Source organism: Cnephaeus nilssonii (genome assembly GCF_951640355.1).
Source record: "Cnephaeus nilssonii genome assembly, chromosome: 12".
Taxonomy (NCBI): domain Eukaryota; kingdom Metazoa; phylum Chordata; class Mammalia; order Chiroptera; family Vespertilionidae; genus Cnephaeus; species Cnephaeus nilssonii.
Window position 1 is genome coordinate 12,264,650 of NC_137083.1, and position 21,617 is coordinate 12,286,266.

Consider the following 21,617-nt stretch of genomic DNA (forward strand, 5'->3'; position numbering starts at 1 on the left):
AGGCAGGTTACACGGTCTTCAGGGAGGCTACACACCTTGCCTTTGCTGTTCCCTCGACCCGGAACGCTCTTTGGAGACCGTTTTTCCTCTTCGGGTTCAGGAATCTGCTTAAAAGCCACCTCCCCAGAGAGGCCCCCAGGGCGCTTCGCAGCTCCCTATCACACACATCATCGCTTTTGAAAGCTCTGCTTAGCAATTGCCTCAGTGCTTGCTCATCAGCATTTCCTGGTTGGCTTATATTTGCATTTTCTTTGTTGATGGTCTGTCTCCCCACAAAAAATATAAGCTCCACGAGAGCAGGAGCCTGGTGCACCATCGCGGCTGCACGCCCACAACCGGGTCGGACGCACGCCGTAGGCGCTCGGTAAAGGTTCATTACCCTACGCGTTTGCAGGCTCCAAACGGACCCCAGGTGATCCGTTGCTTGCATTCATGCCAGGATCGAAGAGGAGCGAGTGGGCAGTCCAGTCGGGTGGACTTCATTGTTTTTCAAGGAGCTCCTGCATTTTAATTTTAACTACGAAGCTTTCTCTCTGCCCTCCCACCCCCTGCACAGGAACTGCAAAGAACTGAACAACCTCCCTCCTGGCTTTTCTCCTGGGACCCGGCACGGATCTGCATCACTGCCCCGGGAGGTCAGGTCAGAGTCCAGCGTGGGGTCCCACGCCGAATCTGTCCATCACCCTGTGCCTGCAGTCCTCCCTGCACCACCCATGGTTCTCCGTTCTCGATCCCTTTGCCTCAATGTGCCTTCCTCAAGAGGTCGAGTCCTCTTTGCCTGTTCGACCACAAGTGTCCTCAGGGAGCTTCTCCTTGAACCAGCCCCTCCCGCGCCGCCTTCCCTTCTCCCTCCTTCCCTGGCGGGAAACGCCCCTCCACAGATATTGATGGAGCACCCACGGCGCAAGGCAGCACCCTGGGCCGCTGGAAGCCCCTTCCCGGGCGCCACGCAGCTCTCACCTCCCTCTGCCCTTCGCACCTGTCGGGAACCCGTGGTCCCGACTCCCTCGGCTGCGTCATGGAATCCGTCCGCTTCTTCCTAGCGCATCGCCCCACCTCCTTCCCCGGAGCCGACTCCTGATTGGTGGGGGTGTGGGTCACTCTGCCGCCCCTCCTGTCTTCCCCGCCCTCCGCCCGTGGCCCCGCCCCACGGCGGGCTCAGGCCCCGCCTCCTCGCTCACCCCCTCCTGCCGATCCGCAGGCGACAAGCGCGAAGTTCTGGGCAAAGTCCTGGGAACTGGCGGCGCGGTCGTGGCGTCCGCGAGCTGGGCCCGGCCAAGGGGCGCGAGCGCAAGGCAGTTGGTGCGTGGCGCGGGCTCCGGCCTCTCCGTCCGCCAGCCAGTGGCCGTCCCCGCCCCGGTCTCCCGCAGCCGCTGCGGGAACTGTCAGCTGCGCATTGCGGGGGGACCGGGGAAGTCTGTTTGCCGCCTCCTGGGTCTGTGGATGGGAACTCGGTGGCGTCCCCGGCGGCAGAGCGCGCAGGTAAGCGCCGGACGCCTGTGGGAACGGTGCTGGGTGTGGCGGGGGCCCGGCGGCGGCGCGGGCTCGGCGGGGCTGCGATTTCGGAGCGGAGGGTGGGGGTGACCGCCAGTCTCTGCAAGACCGGGGTCAGCCTCCTGTCGCCGAGGGAGAACCGGCCGGCGGGGCCGCCCCGAGCCGGGGAGGTCGTCTCGGGGCCGGCGCCAGCCTCTCTGGATGTGGGGTTCGCGTGCGCCCACCCGAGAGCTCGGTCCTTGGAGGGACGGTTTGGCTGGGATTGATGGCGAGAAGGCGCCGAACTCGCGGGCCTGGGTCGCGGGGCCGGAGGATGCGACGCCCAAGAGCTGCCCTGGGCTGCGGGCAGGCGCGCCGCCGGGGCTGGAGGCACAGGAAACCTGGTTAATGGAGCCGAGCACGAAGCTTTACCACATCCGCGCGTTGGGGCGCGGCGGGGGAACCCGGGCGACGCTGGCCTTGCAGGCGCCCGCCGCGCCAGCCTCGCTCCCCCGGCCTGCGCCGCTCCGCGGTGCGCGCTGAGCGCATCGCCGCTTCGGGCTCCCCAGCGCCCTGAGCTGGGTGGCAGATCGCACTGACAAGTCTCAAGCCCGGGCGCGCCGCACTCCTTCGGGAATCAAACTTGCCCGCCACCTTTTGCACACTTGTATGTTTCCTCCTCCGTCTCACAAACTACAGTCTCCTGAGTGCAGACTCTGATCGGAGGGGACTGTGAACTTGTCCCTCCAAGTGTCTGGGGTTGAGGTACACGAAGTTCCCCAGGTGTTGCACTGACCGTCAGGGTTTGAGTACTGGGATGGAGGCATTTAGAAATATTTTTAAGCTGCAGATGCAAAAGAGGTCCCTCCACAGGCAGGTGAGAGAGTAGGTCTGACTTCTGGTCGTGCACATTCTACTCCCAAGCATCATACAAGGTGCGGGCCCCCTTCTGGCCGAAGGAGACCCGTCAGGCAGGCCTGAGCTGAAATGGATCCCAGCTCCAGCCCTCCACCAACTTGCTAGCACGCCTCCCTGCTCCACGTTCCTCCTCGCGCTCCTCTCTGAAACCATGTCCTTGGGCGGTGTACTGCCATCTGCCTCTAGAATGGAAAAGTAGCGATCTTATCCGTCTTGTTATCGCTCTATCATCAATGTCAACCGCAATGCCTGACGCACACAGTAGGTATGCAAGAAATAGTTACTAAATGGGTGATGAAAACTTTTCTTTGAAATATGAAGAATGGTGATTTCATTGTTGGTTTTAATTTTCATGTTTCTTCTTTTTTTTTTTCCTTGTGGGAAAATTAAATACCAATAACTACTATTGATTGAGCACCTACTAAGAACTGGATATATACTGGGGACTTTGTGTAGATTACCTCATTAAACATTATAGTAGTCTTATTAGCTAGCTAGGTCTTTCTAACCAGGTGGGAAATTGAGGCTCCAGCAGGTTAACCAACTTTCCCAAGGTTATCCTAGTAGAACTAGAATTCCAGATCATTTTCTCTCTCTGGTTCTGGGCCTCTTCCAAGAAACAGAAATGTGTTTTCTACCTTTACGGTCAATAAGCATTTAGCTTTATTTGTGACAAAAGCTATTGCTTAGCCAAAAGAAGATTTGTTGTTTTCTCATTCAGATATAGTCTCAATAATAGTTAATAGTTATCTCACAGGCCAGATACTACTAGGCTGCCATAAGCCCATATTATCTCTTTTAATCTTACAGATGAAGAAACTGCAGCCAAGCTTTAGGAACTTGCAGCATCCACAGTAAATTGCTGAACTAGGTTCTGTTAATAGTCCTTCTAACTCTAAATCTTTAGCTCCTTCACTACACAGAAATGTGTCCTCCCGCTGCTTAATTAGAAGTTACTTCATTATGGTAGAGTCCAGTGATACAATATATTAAAACGAACTGAGGTTGTTGGGCTACAAACTTTCTGCTGCCAATATCAAGTTTCTAGTTGCACTACTTGGTGAATTATTGAGGCTCTTACTGCCATTGATTTTTGTGGTTGAGTTTATGGTTTGTGGGCCTGGAAGTTGAGGGGCTTTAATATAGGAGGAAAGGAAATTCTTTAACCTAAATTTAAATTTACTTTCACCTAAATCTAAAGAGAAATCCTATAGGTTTTGCCTGCTGTGCATCGGCAGCCGAACTTGATTCAGCCACAGAGTTGCCTTTGCTCAGACATTTCTGTTGCCTAGAAAGCTCTTTCATTGTGTCTTCTTGTGAAAACCCACATCTTTCAAAACTGAACTCATAAGCTACTTCCGCCAGAATAATCTCTCTGAACTCAATCTCTCACAGCATTAAAAACAACAGCACAAAAAAACCCTGAGAGTCTCCAGTTCACTCTCTGACTACTGAGCATGTCGGGATTCTTTCTTACCGTCAGCACTTTGGTCCTTTCATATTCCCCCTTTTCCTCACCAGAGTGCCTCCTGACTTATTTATTCAAATATACCGCCGCCTTATTTTCTAGGCTGTAAATGCTTTGAAGGCAGGGCCAATATGCATTTTCTGTTTCTATCCCTCACATCACTAAGCCTGGTATCCTGTCCATAGTACAACTTTATTTGGTTATATTCTTTTAAAAAATATATATTTTATTGATTTCAGAGAGAAAGAGAGAGGTAGAGAGAGATAGAAATATCAATAATGAGAGAGAATCATTGATTGGCTGCCTCCTGCACGCCCCACACTGAGGATTGAGCCCACAATCCAGGCATATGGCCTGACAGGAATTTAACATAGGAGGAAAGGAAATTCTTTAACCTAACTTTAAATTTACTTTCACCTAAATCTAAAGAGAAGTCCTATAGGTTTTGCCTGCTGTGCATCGGCAGCTGAACTTGATTCAGCAACCGAGTTGCCTTTGCTCAGGCATTCCTGTTGCCTAGAAAGTTCGTTCATCGTGACTTCCTGGTTCACAGGTCTACGCTCCACCACTGAGCCATGCTGGCCAGGCTATTTGGTTAGATTCTGTTAGAATATTCTGTGAAAAAAGTAACTGGAATGTGGCATTTTGTTTCCTACCTTTTGATCCACAATACTGTAGTGCCTTCACCAGTTTATGATGAAGCAATAAAAATCCTAGTTTTTAAAGTCCATGCAAAGCACCTATTGTGGTTGTTTTCACCTTGGAGATATTGCAAGATCTCAAACCCCTACACAAAACAAACATTATAGAGTAAATATCTTGCATCTTATATGCACTTTTTTCACATAAATGGTATAATGTTATTAAAATATGTTAAAACTGCTATGGAGCCCTGGCTGGTTTGGCTCCATGGATAGAGCGTAGGCCTGTGGACTGAAAGGTCCCGGGTTCGACTCTGGTCAAGGGCACATGCCTGGGTTGCAGGCTCGATCCCCAGTAGGGGGCATGCAGGAGGCAGCTGGTCAATGAATATTTTACATTTTTAACCTGATTTACCAGGTCATCTATGCATCAGCTCCTCTTAGCTCATTGCTCTGTGTGTTCCAGTCACAGTGAACTCAGTTCAGCCCCCTGCCACTCTCCCCAGGCCACACATAAGGTGCTCTGCCCTCCCAGTTTATGCATAATCTTCTGTCCTTGTAACCTTTTCTTCCTCCCCCATGTTCCTCTGGCTACTTCCCATCATTCATCACGTTTCAGCATGGGTGTCACTTGTAGGAAGCCCTCCTCTGCTGCCTCCAAGTTGAAGTTGGAGAACCCCTTTGCCGACTCATTTTATAGGGAGCAGTATTCACACTGATTGCAGTTGTTGGTCACTTGACCGAATCTTCCCTGAAACCACTGAGTCTCATCTGACTTACATTAGAATCATTTAGGGTCTTTAAAAATTTTCCCTGACAAGTCCCCACTCCCAGAGTTCCTGGATCAAGTGGCTTGGGGTAAGGAGGGTTGTTTTCTTTTTTAAAGGAGTTTTCTCAGTCTATTTTATAGCTGATTAGTATTCCATTGTGTGAATGTAACATGTTTTATCCAGTTACTTCATTCATATATATCTGTATCTATATCTATATGTCTATGTCTACGTCTGCGTCTGCATCTACGTCTACATCTACATCTACATCTACATCTACATCTACATCTACATCTATATCTATATCTATATCTATATCTATATCTATATCTATATCTATATCTATCTAATTGATTTTAGATAGGAAGGGAGAGGGGGAGAGAGATAGAAAAATCAGTGATGAGAATCTAACCCATAACCTGGGCATGTGCCCTGATTGGGAATTGAACGTGACCTCCTGGTTCATAGGTTGATGCTCAGTCACTGAGCCACATCAGCTGGGCTACTTCTTTTTGAATAACAGTTTTATTAAGATATAATTCACATTTTGTATAATTTACCCATTTAATGTACGCATTTCAGTGGTTTTTAGTATATTCACAGTTGTGTAGCCATCACCATAATTAATTTTACAACATTTCATCATCCCCAAAAGAAATCTGCACCCATTAGCAGTCTGCCCCCACCCCCTCAACTATTAATCTATTTCATATATGAATGGATTTGCCTATTCTGTACATTTCATGTAAATGGAATAATGCAATATGTGTTTTTTCACTTAGCATGTTGTATTCAAGATTCTTACCTGTTGTAGCATGAATCATTACTTCATTCCTTTATATAACACCCCATTGTATGTATATACCATGATTTATTTATCTATGTGTTAGTTGATGGAACTGTGTTTTTTTTTAAACTGGTATTTTTTTAAAGCTTCCCCAAACAGTCCTGATGTGCAGTCAGGAGCTAAACACGAAGTTTTTTTGAGTCTTGTTCTTTGTTGTGTCTTGGGGCTAGAACAGTGTCTGGCACAAGATAGATGCTTAATAAATATCAGAATGATTAAAGCACTTTACTGAAAGTATAACTCCCATTACGTTGGTGTCATAAAAAATGTTGTCATTAAAAAGAGATATTCATAGTTGATTGTTTAGATTTTGATTTGAAGAAATCAACTGTTAACAAAATTATGAGATAATCAAGGAAATTTGAACATGGATAAAATGCTATGATTTCTAGGATTTGCTTCAAAATAATTTGGGGGTTGGAAAGAGTATAGAAGAAACACAGCTGCCAAAACCGGTTTGGCTCAGTGGATAGAGCGTCGGTCTGCAGACTGGAAGGTCCCGGGTTCGATTCCGGTCAAGAGCATGTACATTGGTTTCGGGCACATCCCTGGTGGGGGGTGTGCAGGAGGCAGCTGGTCGATGTTTCTCTCTCATCGATGTTTCTAGCTCTCTATCCCTCTCCTTTCCTCTCTGTGGAAAATCAATAAAATATATTAAAAAAAAGAAAAAAGAAACACAGCTGTTGGGGAGTTAGTGATTACTGAAGCAAGGTGATGAGTTCATGAGGTTTTTAATACTATTTTCTATAGTATCTGCTGTCTACTGGGGTGCCATTGTCCACATGTGGCTATTGAGCATTCAAAATGTGGCTAATCTTTATTGAGATGTGCTATAAATGTAAAATACACACTAAGTTTCGAAGAGTTTGTACAAAAAAGAATAAAATTATCTCAATCATTTTTTATCATTTATATGTTGAAATGATAATATTTTGGATACATCACAATATATAATTAAAAATAATATTACCTGTTTCCTTTTACACTTTCTAATTGGCTACTTAAATAAAATTAAAATTACACATTTGGCCCCTATTACATTTCTGTTGGATAGTGCTGCTGAAAGTGTAACTTTTGTATATGCTGGGAAATTTTTTGTAATAAGTTAAAAATATCAAAGACATCGGAATTTTCAAAAACTGGAATAAAATATTTTCTGTAAAAGATTCCTCTTAGATGTAAAGACTGGGACATAGGGGTGACTTCAAAGACGATCCTTTGTAGAAGCTGGAGCAGGCAGGCTGTGGTCCAGTGTCACCCCCGGGCTTGCGTCATCCACGTGAGCATTAAACAATTCCTCTGTAATTAGTGGAGCAGCAGCCTGAGGAAGTTGAAGAATTTCTCCTTTAGCTAGTCAGCTGATGCTTTTGTCTTGTATTTGGTGAAATATTTTCTTCTTCATCTTGGAAAAATTTAGAAAATGCAACGGTAATTTCATTTCTTAATCACATTGTTTATACCCTAAAATTGAATTTTCCTTGGACTGGCTTTATAAATCACTCTGAGTAAATCTGTTTGTTTGGGAGCCAGACAGTGATTGTTTCTAGACTCCCCATGACTCTTGGGGTATGAGTGGACTGTGTTTCTTAAATAACAACAATAATATGTGGATTTTAAGCTGAGAAACAAGCTGATTTCGTATAAATTTCTTTAGATGAACACCATGTCGCTGTCTAGGTTGTCTGCTCACAAAATAATAGCCAAGGTAATAAACCCAGTTCTCTGAGAGGTGTGGGCTAGACAACCCCAGAGGATGTTCTTCCTCATTTGTGATTTCAGGAGAGAGTGGACCTGAATTGAAAAATCGCTTGAATGTCAAGTAGAAAAAAAATTAAATTGCAACAAGCAGCCCAGCAAGAGATCATCGCTCTGTGGGTCAAACACTCTTCTCAATATAACAACTTGTATTAAAAAATGGTACTATAATTAAAGATTCCCGTACTTGTTCTCTGTCTTGATATCAAATGTAATATAAGAAATTTAAGGTTACAGTTTGAATCTTATAAAACAAATATTCTTCTCCAAATCAACTGTGGTGGGCAGTGATCTGAAATGTTTAGAAGCAAAAGCTAAATATTTTTCCAATCTCACAAACAGGATTAAACTTGAAGGAAATACCTTCCTAGGATGAATGCATGCAGTAGGATGTTCGTTCACACATTAAATAAGTGCTGATTGAGCACGCACACTGTGTGCCAGGCACCATGCTGGGCACAGGGCACCTGGAGGTGAAGTAGATAGATGTGGAGCCTCCCTTCTCGGAGATTACAGTTAGAAGGGGGTATAGATATTAAACAGTCACAGAGAATTCAATTAGAACGGAGATATGTGGATCAAAGGGAATGAGTCTGCATTTTAATTGGGACCCTGGAGAGAGAAGTTCCTTTTTTCTCTGGGTCCTGATTCAGGCTATTAATGGTCCGAAGTGGAGGAGGAAAGAGAATGTGGCTGGGGAATCCTCAAGGGGCATGGCAGGGGAAGTCCCGCCCTTTTGTTATTGCTGATTGCAGGAGGTCAGGTGGCAGGGAGGTGGTGGAGGGGTTTACCTCCTCTTCCTAGAGGTAATTACTATGGTGCTGCTTGTAGGTTTATTTGCTGTGGGCAATTTAATACAAAGTTGTGTTTTTAGTACCTTAGTAACAAACGGGATAAGGTCTAACAACCTGTTCTCCAGCATAACCATGAAAGTATCTTAACACAACTGGCTGGGGCCCTGGCAGGGTAGCTCAGTTGGTCAGAGTGTCCATCCCGATATGCCAAGGTTTCGGGTTCCATCTCCCGTCAGGGCACATACAAGATTCAACCAATGAATGCCTAAATACATGGAACAACAAATCTCTCTTTCCCCACCCTCCCTCTTCCTCCCTCCCTCGCTCCCCCTCCCTCTTTCACTTTCTCCCTCTCTCTAAAATCAATAAAAAAGCAATAACTTGCTGGCTCCAATTCTGGTGTAGCTCAGATGTCTAGCAGCTGAGATAAAGTGAGTTAGGGGTATCAGAAGGCCTCAGAGAATAAAGGGAAGACCCACTTGGGTTTTTCTCGCAGGTTCAGAGCTGCCTCAAGCAAATGTTTAGTCCAGTGTATATAGAATGAACCCCTTTGGAGCTTGTTGGGGGCATTCGGGAATGGGGAACATCCTGCCTCTAAAGATGACCGCAGAACAATGACAGTATTTGCTCGTTGGTTGTCCAACATCCATTTACCCTTCCAGGTCCCATTTGAGGACACTCCTTGCCTTGGGATATGATCTGTTGGGCCCAGAAGGAGGGCCCCATTCTCCGTGGCCATGGGTGGCCCTGTGAGCCTCTTGCAGGAGTCTGGGTCCAATGCTGAGGATCATGCAGATTCTGCTGCCTAGGGTGTGTTCCTGTTCAGTCCACATTGTTGTGGTCTGGCTTCAGTTCCTCAAACAGATGTTTTCCAATACATTTTCTCTGGTTTTATTTGCCAGATTGGTTTCTGTTGCTTCTACCCAAGGAACCCCTGACTACCAAAGGCCTAGAGAGGCTTAAGTAGTTTCCCCACCGTCACAAAGGGAACAAGGGCCGGAGCTGGGGTGGAGGCTGGCCATTTGGCCTCCTACTGCCAAGTGTTGACTAAAAGGCGCTCCTGTGTGGTGGGAAGCACAGGACTAGGAGTCAGAGAGTAAGAACGTGGATCCAGTCCCAGCAGTGCCTCTGCCTCTGTGGCTAGAGGAGCACAGGAAGAGCGACTGGAGATGCTTTTGCAGGAAAGTGGGCATTTGCGCCAAGCCTTGAAGGACACGGAAGATTGAGACGAGGGAAGGGAGTGGAGGCTAGGTAGACAGGACAGTGCAGGCAGAGAATGCAGGATGAGCCAATGCATAGCATTTTAAGGAATGATGAACCCTTCAGTTCGTTGAGGACTTTTTAAAAAATTGATTTGAGAGAGAGAGAGGAAAGAGAGAGTGAAACATCAGTTTGTTCCACTTATTTATATGTATATTCATTGATTGATTCTTGTATGTGCCCTGACTGGGGATTGAACCTACAACCTTGGTGTATGGGGATGATGCTGTAACCAGCTGAGCCACCCTGCCAGGGCCGAGAAGGACTCTTTTAAATGGTAAACTCCCTGAATCTATGTGTCCAATGATGATGATTTAGTGTTGTTGTGGTTTTTTTTTATGAAGCCTGTGTTCTGGCAACAAACCTGTTGAGAAATAGCTATCTTAGACATTTCTAACACTTATTGTCCCATAACTTCAAAAATCACTGCTCACACAGAAAATATTTTTACTGATAACTGATATTTGTGTCAAAGAAGAACAATTGAATATTTTCTCCAACAAGTAGCCTTTGTTTTCACACTTCTTGGTGTAATTATTACAGTTTACAGACAAAGGCTTTGGCCCAGGAAAACTCAGCATTGCTATTCCCATTTCCATCAGCACACACTCAGGTTTGTTTTGGAAATACTTCCCGAGCTGATGCGAACCCGCAAGGTAAGAAGTTGTGCACGGAGAGCCAGCTGAGACTTTCAGTACATTCATCTAGTCCGGTCAAGGACAGCAGAATGTTGAACAGTTAAGTCATTACTGAATTGATCACCCAGTTCTAGACATGACGTCAGCCTCATTAAGCCAAGAGAAATGGCAGGTGACCGAAGACTCTTCAAGGCATTAGCTATTTCTGATTTGGTATCACTCACACAGTCTGTGGCCGTCTTCCAGCACACTTCATTGTTTTCAGTTATAATACCAGCAATTTTCTCTGCCTTCACACCTGAGTTTACATATCATCTCATACACTGAGGGAGAAAAATGTGGTATGTGGATCCTCTAGTAATACCTGCCTCCGCCGGGGTTCCCAGGCTGGGGAACCTAGTCAGGAGCCCCCCAAGGGTGTCGCAAGAGGCTGGGGTCCAAGTGGATCTCTCCCACATGCCCTGCTGAGGCCCAACTGCCTGAAGATCCACAAAGGGGCCCACAGGTGCAGCGAGCACCTAGCCACTCCACAGCCATGACTTCCGGCACCCTCTCTTAGTTAGTTGGCTTTTTGACTCGAGCTGAATTTGCCTATTTTGGTGGCGTATTGTTCATCTTCTTTTCACTTTATCTGTCAGTAAATTATGGGCTGGAAGCTCTCTTTTCCTGAAGATGGTGAATAGGGAATAAGGAGAGAGTGGAGGTGAATAAATAAATGATCATTTGTTGACATATTTTATGTGCATGATTTATGTATGACTTATGCTAAGAGTAATATTCCTCTTACAACACACACACAAATCCCGTCTCTATGCTTTAGAGAGACATTGTGCTTGTATCAGCAGTCCTTTTACCTGGGAAATACCCGTGCGCACAAACAGGCTAAAATTTCACCCTCGCTTTTCAACAGTCTTTCTCTAGACCAGTGGTCGGCAAACTCATTAGTCAACAGAGCCAAGTATCAACAGTACAACGATTGAAATTTCTTTTGAGAGCCGAAAACCGACTCTCATGGGCCACGAAGTTTCAATCGCACTGTATGTGCGCGCCCACACGTGGTATTTTGTGGAAGAGCCACACTCAAGGGGCCAAAGAGCCGCATGTGGCTCGCGAGCCGCAGTTTGCCGACCACTGCTCTAGACTACAACAGCAGTCTTAAGTTTGTTGTATGCGTGCCATTAGGAATAACAGCAACAGTGAGGAGTCAGATAGGAAAAGAATAACTGTGGCCTAAACATGGTTCAGAAAAAGGACAGCATGACTTCTTCATGCCGACCAGCTCATACTCCTGACTTGTAATTCCTGTTTTTCTAGTTTGATCCCAGGCCAAAATGGCATTCCAGTTTGCTTGTTACTTTCAGTTCTGCATCATTCGTTTCTTGCTTAAGGACCTGGAAGCCTCTTTTGTTCTCTGGCATGAGCAGGTCTTCTCTTCATAATGTCTGCGTGCCGGTGGATGTACCTGGGTGTAGATGTTCATATGAGATAGCTGCCTCTCCTGATCCACAGATTAAGACACCTTTGTCTTGACAAATGCCGGGAGACCAGAAGGACAGGATGCTGGAATCTGAGTCTTTGTAAATGTGTGCTGTGTGGTTCTGAGAGATGCCCCGATTTCCCTCATTGCTAAGCACTTCACAGATTAGTTGGGCAAAATAACCATGTTCTTGGACTTGTACTAGGTAGTTACCTCATGCAGAGGTTCAGCACGTCGTGGATTTCCTCACATCCCCGAGGGGAGTTCTGTTTCCCCTCTGCTCTCTCACAGGAGAGAATTAGCCAAGTGGTAACAGATGGGAAGGGGTCCTGGAGGAAATGAGAGCCAGTGATTGCCAGCTGGGCGGGGAGCCAGCTGGAGGAGTGTGGCCCTGTGAACGGGACTCAGTTATCATGGTCTGTGACGGGTTTCTCTGGGGCAGTGGTCTCAGCGTCAGCAGCATCAGAATGACCTTCAGGGCTTGTAAGACCACAGATTCCTGGGCTCCACCGCAGAGTTTCTTGATTTGGTGGATCTGTGGTGGGCCCCACGATTCTGTGTGTCTAACAAGTTCTCAGGTGATGCGGATGCTGCTGGGCCAGGTACCCCTTTGAAAATCCAAGTGCTGGTTCAGTAGGCAAAAGACTCTGAGTCTCCACCAGCCCCGAGCGCGCTCTGATTTAGGGGAAGAACTAGAGAATTTGGTTATCATAACGCCCATATTTTGTATAGCATGTCCATATTTTGTAAATCACTTTAATTTACTTTGCTTCTCACAAAACCGAACCAAACCGTGTGGGTAGGCAGGATAGGTATTGACCTTGTTGCAAGGTGGGGAGAATCAGACTGAAGACATTGGGTCAGGAAGTGACTTACCCAAGGGGCAGGTGGCAGAGCTGAGACTTGTACCTGGATTTTCTTCCTGTGACCTTACTTAGCCCTAGTGTTCCTTGTCTTTAATGCTAGTGAAAAGCTTTCAGAGCATGTGCGCTGATAACACTCAAAGTTTGTGTTAATCACTCTTCATACTAAAACAGCTTTTCACTTAGAACAGTTTTAGATCCACAGAAAGGTTGTGAAGATAGTACAGAGAGTTCCCCACTTCATTTCCCCTTACATTAGTAAGGTACATTTGTCACAATTAGATGAACCAACACTAATATATTACTACTAGTGGCCCGGTGCACGGATTCATGCACATTGAAAGGAAATTAATTAGAAGAAATATTTTAATATCGCTATTTGTCCTTTCTTTATAATAGAAGTGTCAGAGAGGAAAGAAAATTAGTAAAATGTATATGAAAAAAATATATAAATTGATTAATAAATGAACAATAACAATGTGATATAACAACAACAAAGACATGATATAAAAAAAACAAAAACATATAAAAACAACATTGTAAAAACAGTGACTGATAAATTGATTAAACTTATTCTAATATCTCCCTGTATACCACATTAAGAGTAAAAACTTTCAGAGTGCTTGACTAATTTCCCTTGTGATGAAGTATTTACAACTTTAACGTCACATGCTCTTTGAACTCAAGAGAAAGCAACATATAACTGACCATGTCCGAAAACAAGTTCAGGTGTGAATATTCCTACTCTGTCTAGAGCTTGTCCTCGTGATTTATTAATAGTCATTGCAAATGCTGGCATCACAGGAAACTGTCTTCGAATTAATTTAAATGGGAGGCCAGTGTCAGACGGGGACAAATCACTTCTTGGAATCAGAACAACCTCTCCTTCTGCAGATCCTGTTAATACTTCAGCTTCGATTATGTTAGGTGGCAATCTTTTGATAATAAATCTAGTGCCATTACAAAGACCCTATTTACTATTAAGATTTCTCAGTAGCATGATGATTGCACCTACATATTCTGTCTACCATGCTGCTTTCTTTCAGCTTCAGAATGTCAACAAAAACAACCACGTTCACGACCGACATTGACAGATCGAAACACACCTATGTGATTGGCACCAGCGAGAGCTTTATATGTACCGCACATGCACGAGTCAATGTTTACTGGTTGGTTGGACGTATCACTTAGCCATATATATATATATATATATATATATAGATCAGCGAAAGCTTATACTTTATCCAGATTTTCTTAGTTTTTACCTAATGTCCCATTCCTATTCCAGGATCCCATTTGGGCTTCAACATTGTTTCGTCATCATATCTCGTCAGGCTCTTGGCTGTCACAGTTTCTCAGGCTTTCCTTGTTTTTGATGACCTTGATAGTTTTGAGGAATACTGGTCAGGTATTTTGTAGAATGTCCCTCAGTTGGAATTTGTCTGATGTTTTTCTCATGACTAGAATAGGATTATGGGGCCCTGGCCAGGTAGCTTGGTTGGCTGGAGAGTCTTCCCTATATGCCAAGGTTGCAAGTTCCATACTCGATCAGGGCACATACAAGTGTCAACCAATGAATGCATGAATAGGTGGAACAACATATTGATGTTCCTCTCTCCCTTCCTTTCTCTCTGTCCAAAATCAGTAATAATAATAATAAAAAAAATTAGGGTTATGGATTTGGGGGAGGAAGACCACTGAGGTAAAGTGCCATTCTCATCACATCATGTTGAGGGTACATTCTGTCAACATGCTTTATCACTGCCGATGTGGACCTTGATCTCTGGCCGAGGCAGTGTTGGTCAGGTTTCTGCACTGTCAAGTTATTCTTTTCCCAGCCCACGATGTGCAGCCCACACCACAGGGTTGGGAAGTTACGTTCCACTTCCTCTAGGGGCAGAGTATCTACATAATTTATTATGTAGGTTTGCCTATTCTATTCTGTTTATTTATTTATTCAATCAGTGTATCAGTATGGATTCATGGATATTTATTTGGGTTATAATCCAGTAGCCTTTTATTTATTTCAGTGCTCCAGTTCTTCCAGATTTGACTAGTAGGAGCTTCTTCAGTTGACTCCTGTGTCCCTTTGACCTAGCCCAGTATTGTCGGTGTTTGAAGCGACTGTACATCCTTACTTTCTGGCACAAGAAGATGCTTTAGAGTCTCATCTTGTGGAATTCCTGTCTCAGCCCGAGAATCATATTTTTAATATTGGTTTGCAGCCACTGAATTGATTTCACCGTCCACTACCCGAGTCACCTCCCACAGTGAAAAACATCAACCTGTCACCTGTTAAAAATAAGGAAATTGGCACCTTGAAAGGTGAAATGGCTTATGCAAGGTCACATGTAGTTGTTAGCAAAGTCGGGGCCATGACTTTGGACTTCTAGAAGTCCCTGGACTTCTAGCATGCTGTCAAATTCTGCCACTCAGAACCTGGTTCCGCATACTCCCCTCACCCACACTGTGTGCCTACGCAATCAGATGTGAATTCAACTGGATATGCTACCGTCCACTCAGGACGGATACAGCAAAAAGGGACAAAGACTGCTGGCCAGATGCCTACAGTAAGTCTGTGTTTTCCTATCGGAATGTGGCTTTGTAATGGTAAGTGAGTGAAAAACCCACAGAAGTGACTGCTGACATCTGCACGTTGTAACTGAGGTTTCACCACATGCCTGGCCTCTGTTTTGTTGGGAAGGGGCCAGAAGGGAGGCTTGTAGAAGCCACACACTTTTTATTTGGGGTTTCCTCCTTTCCATGGGGGCAGGCAGAATGGTTAATTCAAACTCACTTCATCCTATGGACTTCTGGGATCCTCCACAAGACAGAGCTGGACAGACAAGTTTTTGGTGTTCTAAAGGCCTAAACGACCTGGCGTAAGGATCTGGTGTGCCTAGCCATGGTCAATTACACCAAGTAGCTCATTTTCTTTTGTGGGAGGAAATAATTCAGTATTCCGTAGATGCAGGGAATATCAAAGGACAAACTTATTTCATATTTGCTTCTTAGATGTTCCATTTCAAAATATATTTTTTGATCTGTTAATAATTGAAGGTGGGTGCTCTGGCTGAAGAATTATTCCTTAAAGGGGTTTAAAGGAATAAACCCCTTTAAAGGCAGCAGTGATATATTAGGACATTTTGTTTACAAATAACAGAAACCCATCCAGCTTAAGGACTATTTAAAAGAAAATTCTATTGGCTTATGTTGCTAAAAAGTCTTTTAGTAGGCCTAGCTTCAGGCATGGCTGGATCTAGGTGTTCAACTCATGTCATCAGGGCCTTGTGTCTTATCATCTCCTGGCCTGCTTTCATCTGGCTTCATTCTCAGGCAAGTTTTCTCCGTGTGGTTACCTGTCATAAGCTATCGGCCTATTCCTACTATTCTGCAGATGCTGTTGCCTCTGATTGTCCCTGCCTTTGGTCATGCCCCTAATCCTGAACCAGTAACTGGGGACAGAATCATAGGGGCCATCACTGGCCAGGCAGGGGTTGGGAAGGGATGGTTTCTCACAGGAAGATTGAGTGGCAGAAGGATGAGTTGGCTGGACAAAAATAATGGATGTCGTTCCTTTGCAGTGTTGTGAACACTTAGAGTAAATGCCTGATGAATGAGTAAATGCTCAGCTCTAAAGCTACCCGTTCATTTGTTTATTTAGTCCCTCCCCAAGCCACTCATTTACTTTGTGAGTTCTTCTAGAGCAGGGGTGGGGAACGCCCGGCCCAGGGGCCGTATAAGCCCAGCGACATCACTTGGCCTGACCCTGCCAAGGCATTAGGGGTGAGTTAATTAAATGTTTGACCAAATGTAGCAGGCTAATATTTAAGTTGATAATTCTGTATGGCCCAAGAATGATGTTATAAATATCCAAGTGGCCCTTGGCAGAAAAAAGGTTCCCCACCCCTGTTCTAGAGGGACGTAGTTACTCTGATGAATGTACTAACCCGACTGCCGGCCCTTTCCGGCCCGTCAGCAAGTGCTCTCCTTGCTGTCAGCTATTCTTGGCTAGATGTGGTGATCCTCTCTTTAAATTTGTTTAACCAGGTCAGTGTTAGACAATTTATGTTTGGTTATGGCTGAATGGTCAGCGTAGATGCCTTTAATAAATCTGCTTTCATAAAGGAGGTAACTTCCAATCTTCCTTTTTCCCTTAATGCCATTCCTAGCTCAGATAACATTGGTAGTTAACTCTAAATAATTCTTCCTTCTGTAAGCGAAAATAATTATTTTTTATCATTTCATGAGTGAAGAATTACTTATTCCCGATTTTTAAAGAATTTAATTGAAAGTTTGATCATTCAGATCTCCTGCTTGTTTTCATTGTTTCTACCTGCCTTCTGCAGATTTCACCATTCATTAGCACCTCTGCCTGAAGGCGGACAAGATGAGGTCAAGGGGTGTAATAAAACCTTGACAACATCTTTTTACTTATCTCTTTCCGAGGGGGCTCCTTACTTAGTGATGTTTCTGTGCAAAACCAGTTTGTACATTGCCCCACAGGAACTGTGATGGGTTATCTGTGGATTTCAGTTCATCATCTCTTTGGTATCTCCTTTCACAATAGGACATTGAAAGTTGGCTGCAAAGTCACCTCCTTCTGGTGGTTGCCAAGACTTCAGATCTTTTCCATTTGAGCCCTATGGAGATCAAGTTAAAATGAATTAATGCCAAGTGCAGAGGAGGGTAAGTGTTTGGGCCTGTTCATCAGTCTCAAAGTGCCTGCTATTTCTACATTCCACAGCCCGATAGAAAAGACTTTTAAAAGTCTGTCTCCATTGCCACAGATGAATTGAGCTTACTATACATTGATTTCATTTTTTGTCCATTTCTGTGTTTATTTGAAGCATTGCTTGACCAGTTCAGTGCCATCATTTCCTCCCCTCCCACCCCACCCCGCTTTTTCTAATCTCCAAAGTGTTTGTATCTGGGCTGTGGTGGAGGTTCACAAAAACCGTTTTGATTAGGTTGCTCATTCATTCATATACTACCTAAGCAGGACATGCCTTGATATTATGAGAATATTTTTAGAAGACTAATGAGGTGGGAGGGTTTGTGTTTCATTTCCCTTGGTTTCCCTCTAGTATGCAGACACCTGCATTTGCCATTAATTATTACTTCCATGACACTCTCTTTCTTTGTCTGCTGTGCAGTGTTTGAAATAATAGTGGGAGGGAAGGTGGGCGCCGAGGCAGATATCTGCATTGGAATAAATAGCTTGGGGTGGGTTTCTTTTTAGTAGCACAACAGAAAGCTTATTTAAGAGTAATTGCTATTTTGGTACCATTTTAAAAAGGTTTTGTGTCTTTTCATCTTTTCCTGCAATCGTTGCTGGTTCCCTATAGCTGATCTCCTCTCCTCTGGTCACCTCCTTTTTTTCTTAAACAATTCTGAATACCTTGAGTGTCCTCTGCATGGCTTCAGGAATAGATCATTGCTTTCTCTGGGACCTCTTGTTCGTAGTAGGCTCTTGGGTCAAACCAGTGCAAGGCAGTTGGGGTGCAAGTAGCTAGTGCTCACTACGCCATTTAAAAACATTTACCCATGAAAGGTATTTTAAAAGAAATATAGTTTCTTTTGGAGGTTCAGCCGATTGCTTCTCTTTTATTTTAGGAAAACTTTTTATTGAAATGTAACTCACATGCAGGAAAGTATACACAGCAGAAATGTATAGTTTAATGAGTTTTCATAAGATGAGTGCATGTATGTAGCCAGCATCCAGATCAAGAAACAGAATATTACCACTTTCTCAGAGCCTCCTTATATCATCCCCAGACCCTATGGCTACTCCTAAGGGGGTCCCCTGACTTGTGACACCATCAGATTAGCTTTGCCTATTTTTGTAAACGACTCATTAGGTCTGTGAGATTCGCTCATATTTTGGTGTGATGTTTGATTTTGTTTGTTCCCTTTGCTCTTAGAATTTCATTGTCTGAATACCAGCATTTGTTTTTTCATTACTATTGATAAACATTTGGGGTTTCCCCATTTAGGCGGTTACAGTTAATGCTGCTATGAACGTTCTCGTACACAGCTTCTGGTGAATGTGTGTGTGTGTATCGACTGTAGACCTAGGAGTAAAATTTCTGGGCACAGGGTTGGCAAAATGTGTAGCTTTGTTGGTTTACCTCATTTTCCAGAGTGGTTGTGGTATGTGAGTTCTAGTTCATCTACATCTGTACTTGACAGTGTCAATCTTTTTCATTTTAGCCATTCTGTTGGATGCTAATGGTATCTTGTGATTTTAATTACATTTCCTTGATTACTAAAGAAGTTGATCACTTTTTCCAGAGTTTATTGGAGATTAATACCTCACCTAAAAAAATACTTTGATCTTAGTTATGTTCCTTACTCATATAAGTCACAGCCACAATTTCAGTGTTAAACAACACTAAATAAAAGAACTCAAAAATAAGAATTTTATTAGCATTTATTATGTTGTGATATGAACTCTTAGGCCAAAGAACAAGTCTCCAGATCTTCACTTTATTTTATCCCCATCACTAGATTTACAACATTGTTTTGGAAGTTTAAGGGACATATGCAATTAAAATTTATTTATTTATTTATTTGTTTGTTTATTTTTATTGATTTCAAAGAGGAAGGGAGAGGGGGGGAGAGAGAGAAATATCAATGATGAGATAGAATCATTGATTGGCTGCCTCCTGCACGCCCCCTACTGGGGATCGAGCCTACAACCAGGGCATGTGCCCTTGACTGGAATCAAACCTGGGACCCTTTAGTCCACAGGCCAATGAATGCTCTATCCACTGAGCCAAATCAGTAGGGCAAAATTTACAATCTTTATTTCTAATTCAGTCTTTCATCCCACATTAATTGAGTGAATGTATTGGACATCATAAAGGATGCTAATTTGAATAATTTGGTCTTGAACTTTAAGAGACTCACATATGTACATGGCAAAGTGAAATGATCATATTACAAAGCTTTAAAAATGTGCCCTGGGCACCCTGAGAAGGGAGCGATTAAGTCCTATGAGAGGAATACAGGGATAATTTATAAACATTGAAATGCCTTTGAACTTGACTGTCAAAAATTTTTTGTGACTGGACATGGAAGGAATGGGCATTTCCTAAACTGTGGCCCATTTGGGGACTAGCAGGTAGTTCAGAATGACTGGATTATAGGATGTGTGGAAGGATACTGAAGAAGAAAGTCAAAGGGAGTGAAATTTTCTCTTTTTAAAAAAAATATATTTTTGATTTCAGAGAGGAAGTGAAAGGGATAAAGAGATAGAAACATCAATGATGAGAGAGAATCTTTGATTGGCTGCCTCCTGCACGCCCCCTACTGGGGATTGAGCCTGCAACCCAGGCATGTGCCCTGGATTGGAATCGAACCCGGGACCCTTCAGTCCGTAGGCTGATGTTCTATCCACTGAGCCAAACCAGCTGGGGCAAAATAAATTTTCTTAATGCTCAAAGAGAGACTACCAATCCAAAAAAGAACAACAACAAAAAATCATTAGAAAATGCAAATGAAAACACAGGAGATGCCATTTCTTTGCTCTTGTTTGCTAAGATTTAACAACAACGTTTGACAAGAGATTATGTTGACAAATGTGTAGAGGAATAGTCTCCATTTATAGCGAAAGGAGAATAAATTGCTATAAATCTCTATGGGAGCTTTGGCCGGTTTGGCTCAGTGGATAGAGCGCCAGTCTGCGGACAGAAGGGTCCTGGGTTCAATTCCGGTTGCGGGCACATGCCTGGGTTGCAGGCTCGATCCCCACTGGGGAGCGTATAGGAGGCAGCTGATCCATGGTTCTCTATGAAACATCAATGATGTTTCTATCTCTCTCCCTCTCCTTTTGTCTCTGAAATCAATTTTAAAAAAAAATATATATAAATCTCTATGAGAGACAATCTAGCAATCTTTCCAAAATTGAAAATATGTATACTTTTGACCCAGCAATTCTCTTTTAGAATGTCCCTTGTAAATAGCTTATGCATGAGCAAAAGACTATAATAGTAAAAGATTGGAAATAACCTAAATAAATGGGAGACGGTCCTCCATTCAGTGGCGTCCTGGGCAGCCAGTGAAAAGAATGAGGGAGCTCTCTCTCTGTCAACACATTGGTATGAAACCATCTCCAAGATATATTGTTACACTGGAAAAGCGAAGGTGTAAAACAGGGAATAGATGATAGCATTTGTGTAAAAATTGGGGGGAAATGCACATGTATTTCAAAATAAACATGAAATTGATTATATCAGTTGCTTCCTGAGAGGAAAATTAGGTAGCTGATGGAAAGGAACGGGAGAGTTTTTGGGTACTCTCCTTTTACAACTTTTAAATTTTGAATCCTATAAATGTATTACCTAATCAAAATAAATAAAATTGCCCCCTAACCCCCAAATAGGAAATAAGATCATAGAGGATTTTTGAATCACAGTCTAATAGTTATACTAATAATTATACTTTTGCATAATCTGTTAGGGTTCATAAAATTCTTTTAAATTCATCCCCTCCTTTAATCTTCACAATAACCAACTGAGGAAGCAGTTTTTTTTATTTCTGTTTTACAAATGAGGAAGCTGAGATTTGGGTACTTAAGCACTTTGCACAAAATCTTTCGGTGACTGATACTAGATTTGGGAACATCAAATGTATTGCTTAAGAAATAGTTTCATTGACTGTAATTTTATTAAGAAGACAAAAGGCAAAATTTAGCCTGTTTTTAGGCTTA

The 21,617-nt window shown here is 43.7% G+C and overlaps 1 protein-coding gene across 5 annotated transcripts in view; it reads left to right on the forward strand.

Annotated features, from left to right (window-relative positions):
* The first annotated feature begins 1,197 nt into the window (after positions 1-1,197).
* The window catches only part of OSBPL3 (oxysterol binding protein like 3), a 145,903-nt gene continuing 125,483 nt past the window's right edge, over positions 1,198-21,617 (forward strand). For 3 of the 5 annotated variants that reach the window (XM_079786791.1, XM_079786790.1, XM_079786795.1), the window contains exon 1: positions 1,198-1,482. The gene's annotated coding sequence lies outside the window, so the exon portion shown is untranslated. Of the gene's footprint in view, positions 1,483-17,474; positions 17,594-21,617 lie in introns of all 5 variants that reach the window. The other 2 variants (XM_079786792.1, XM_079786793.1) reach the window with 1 other exon arrangement.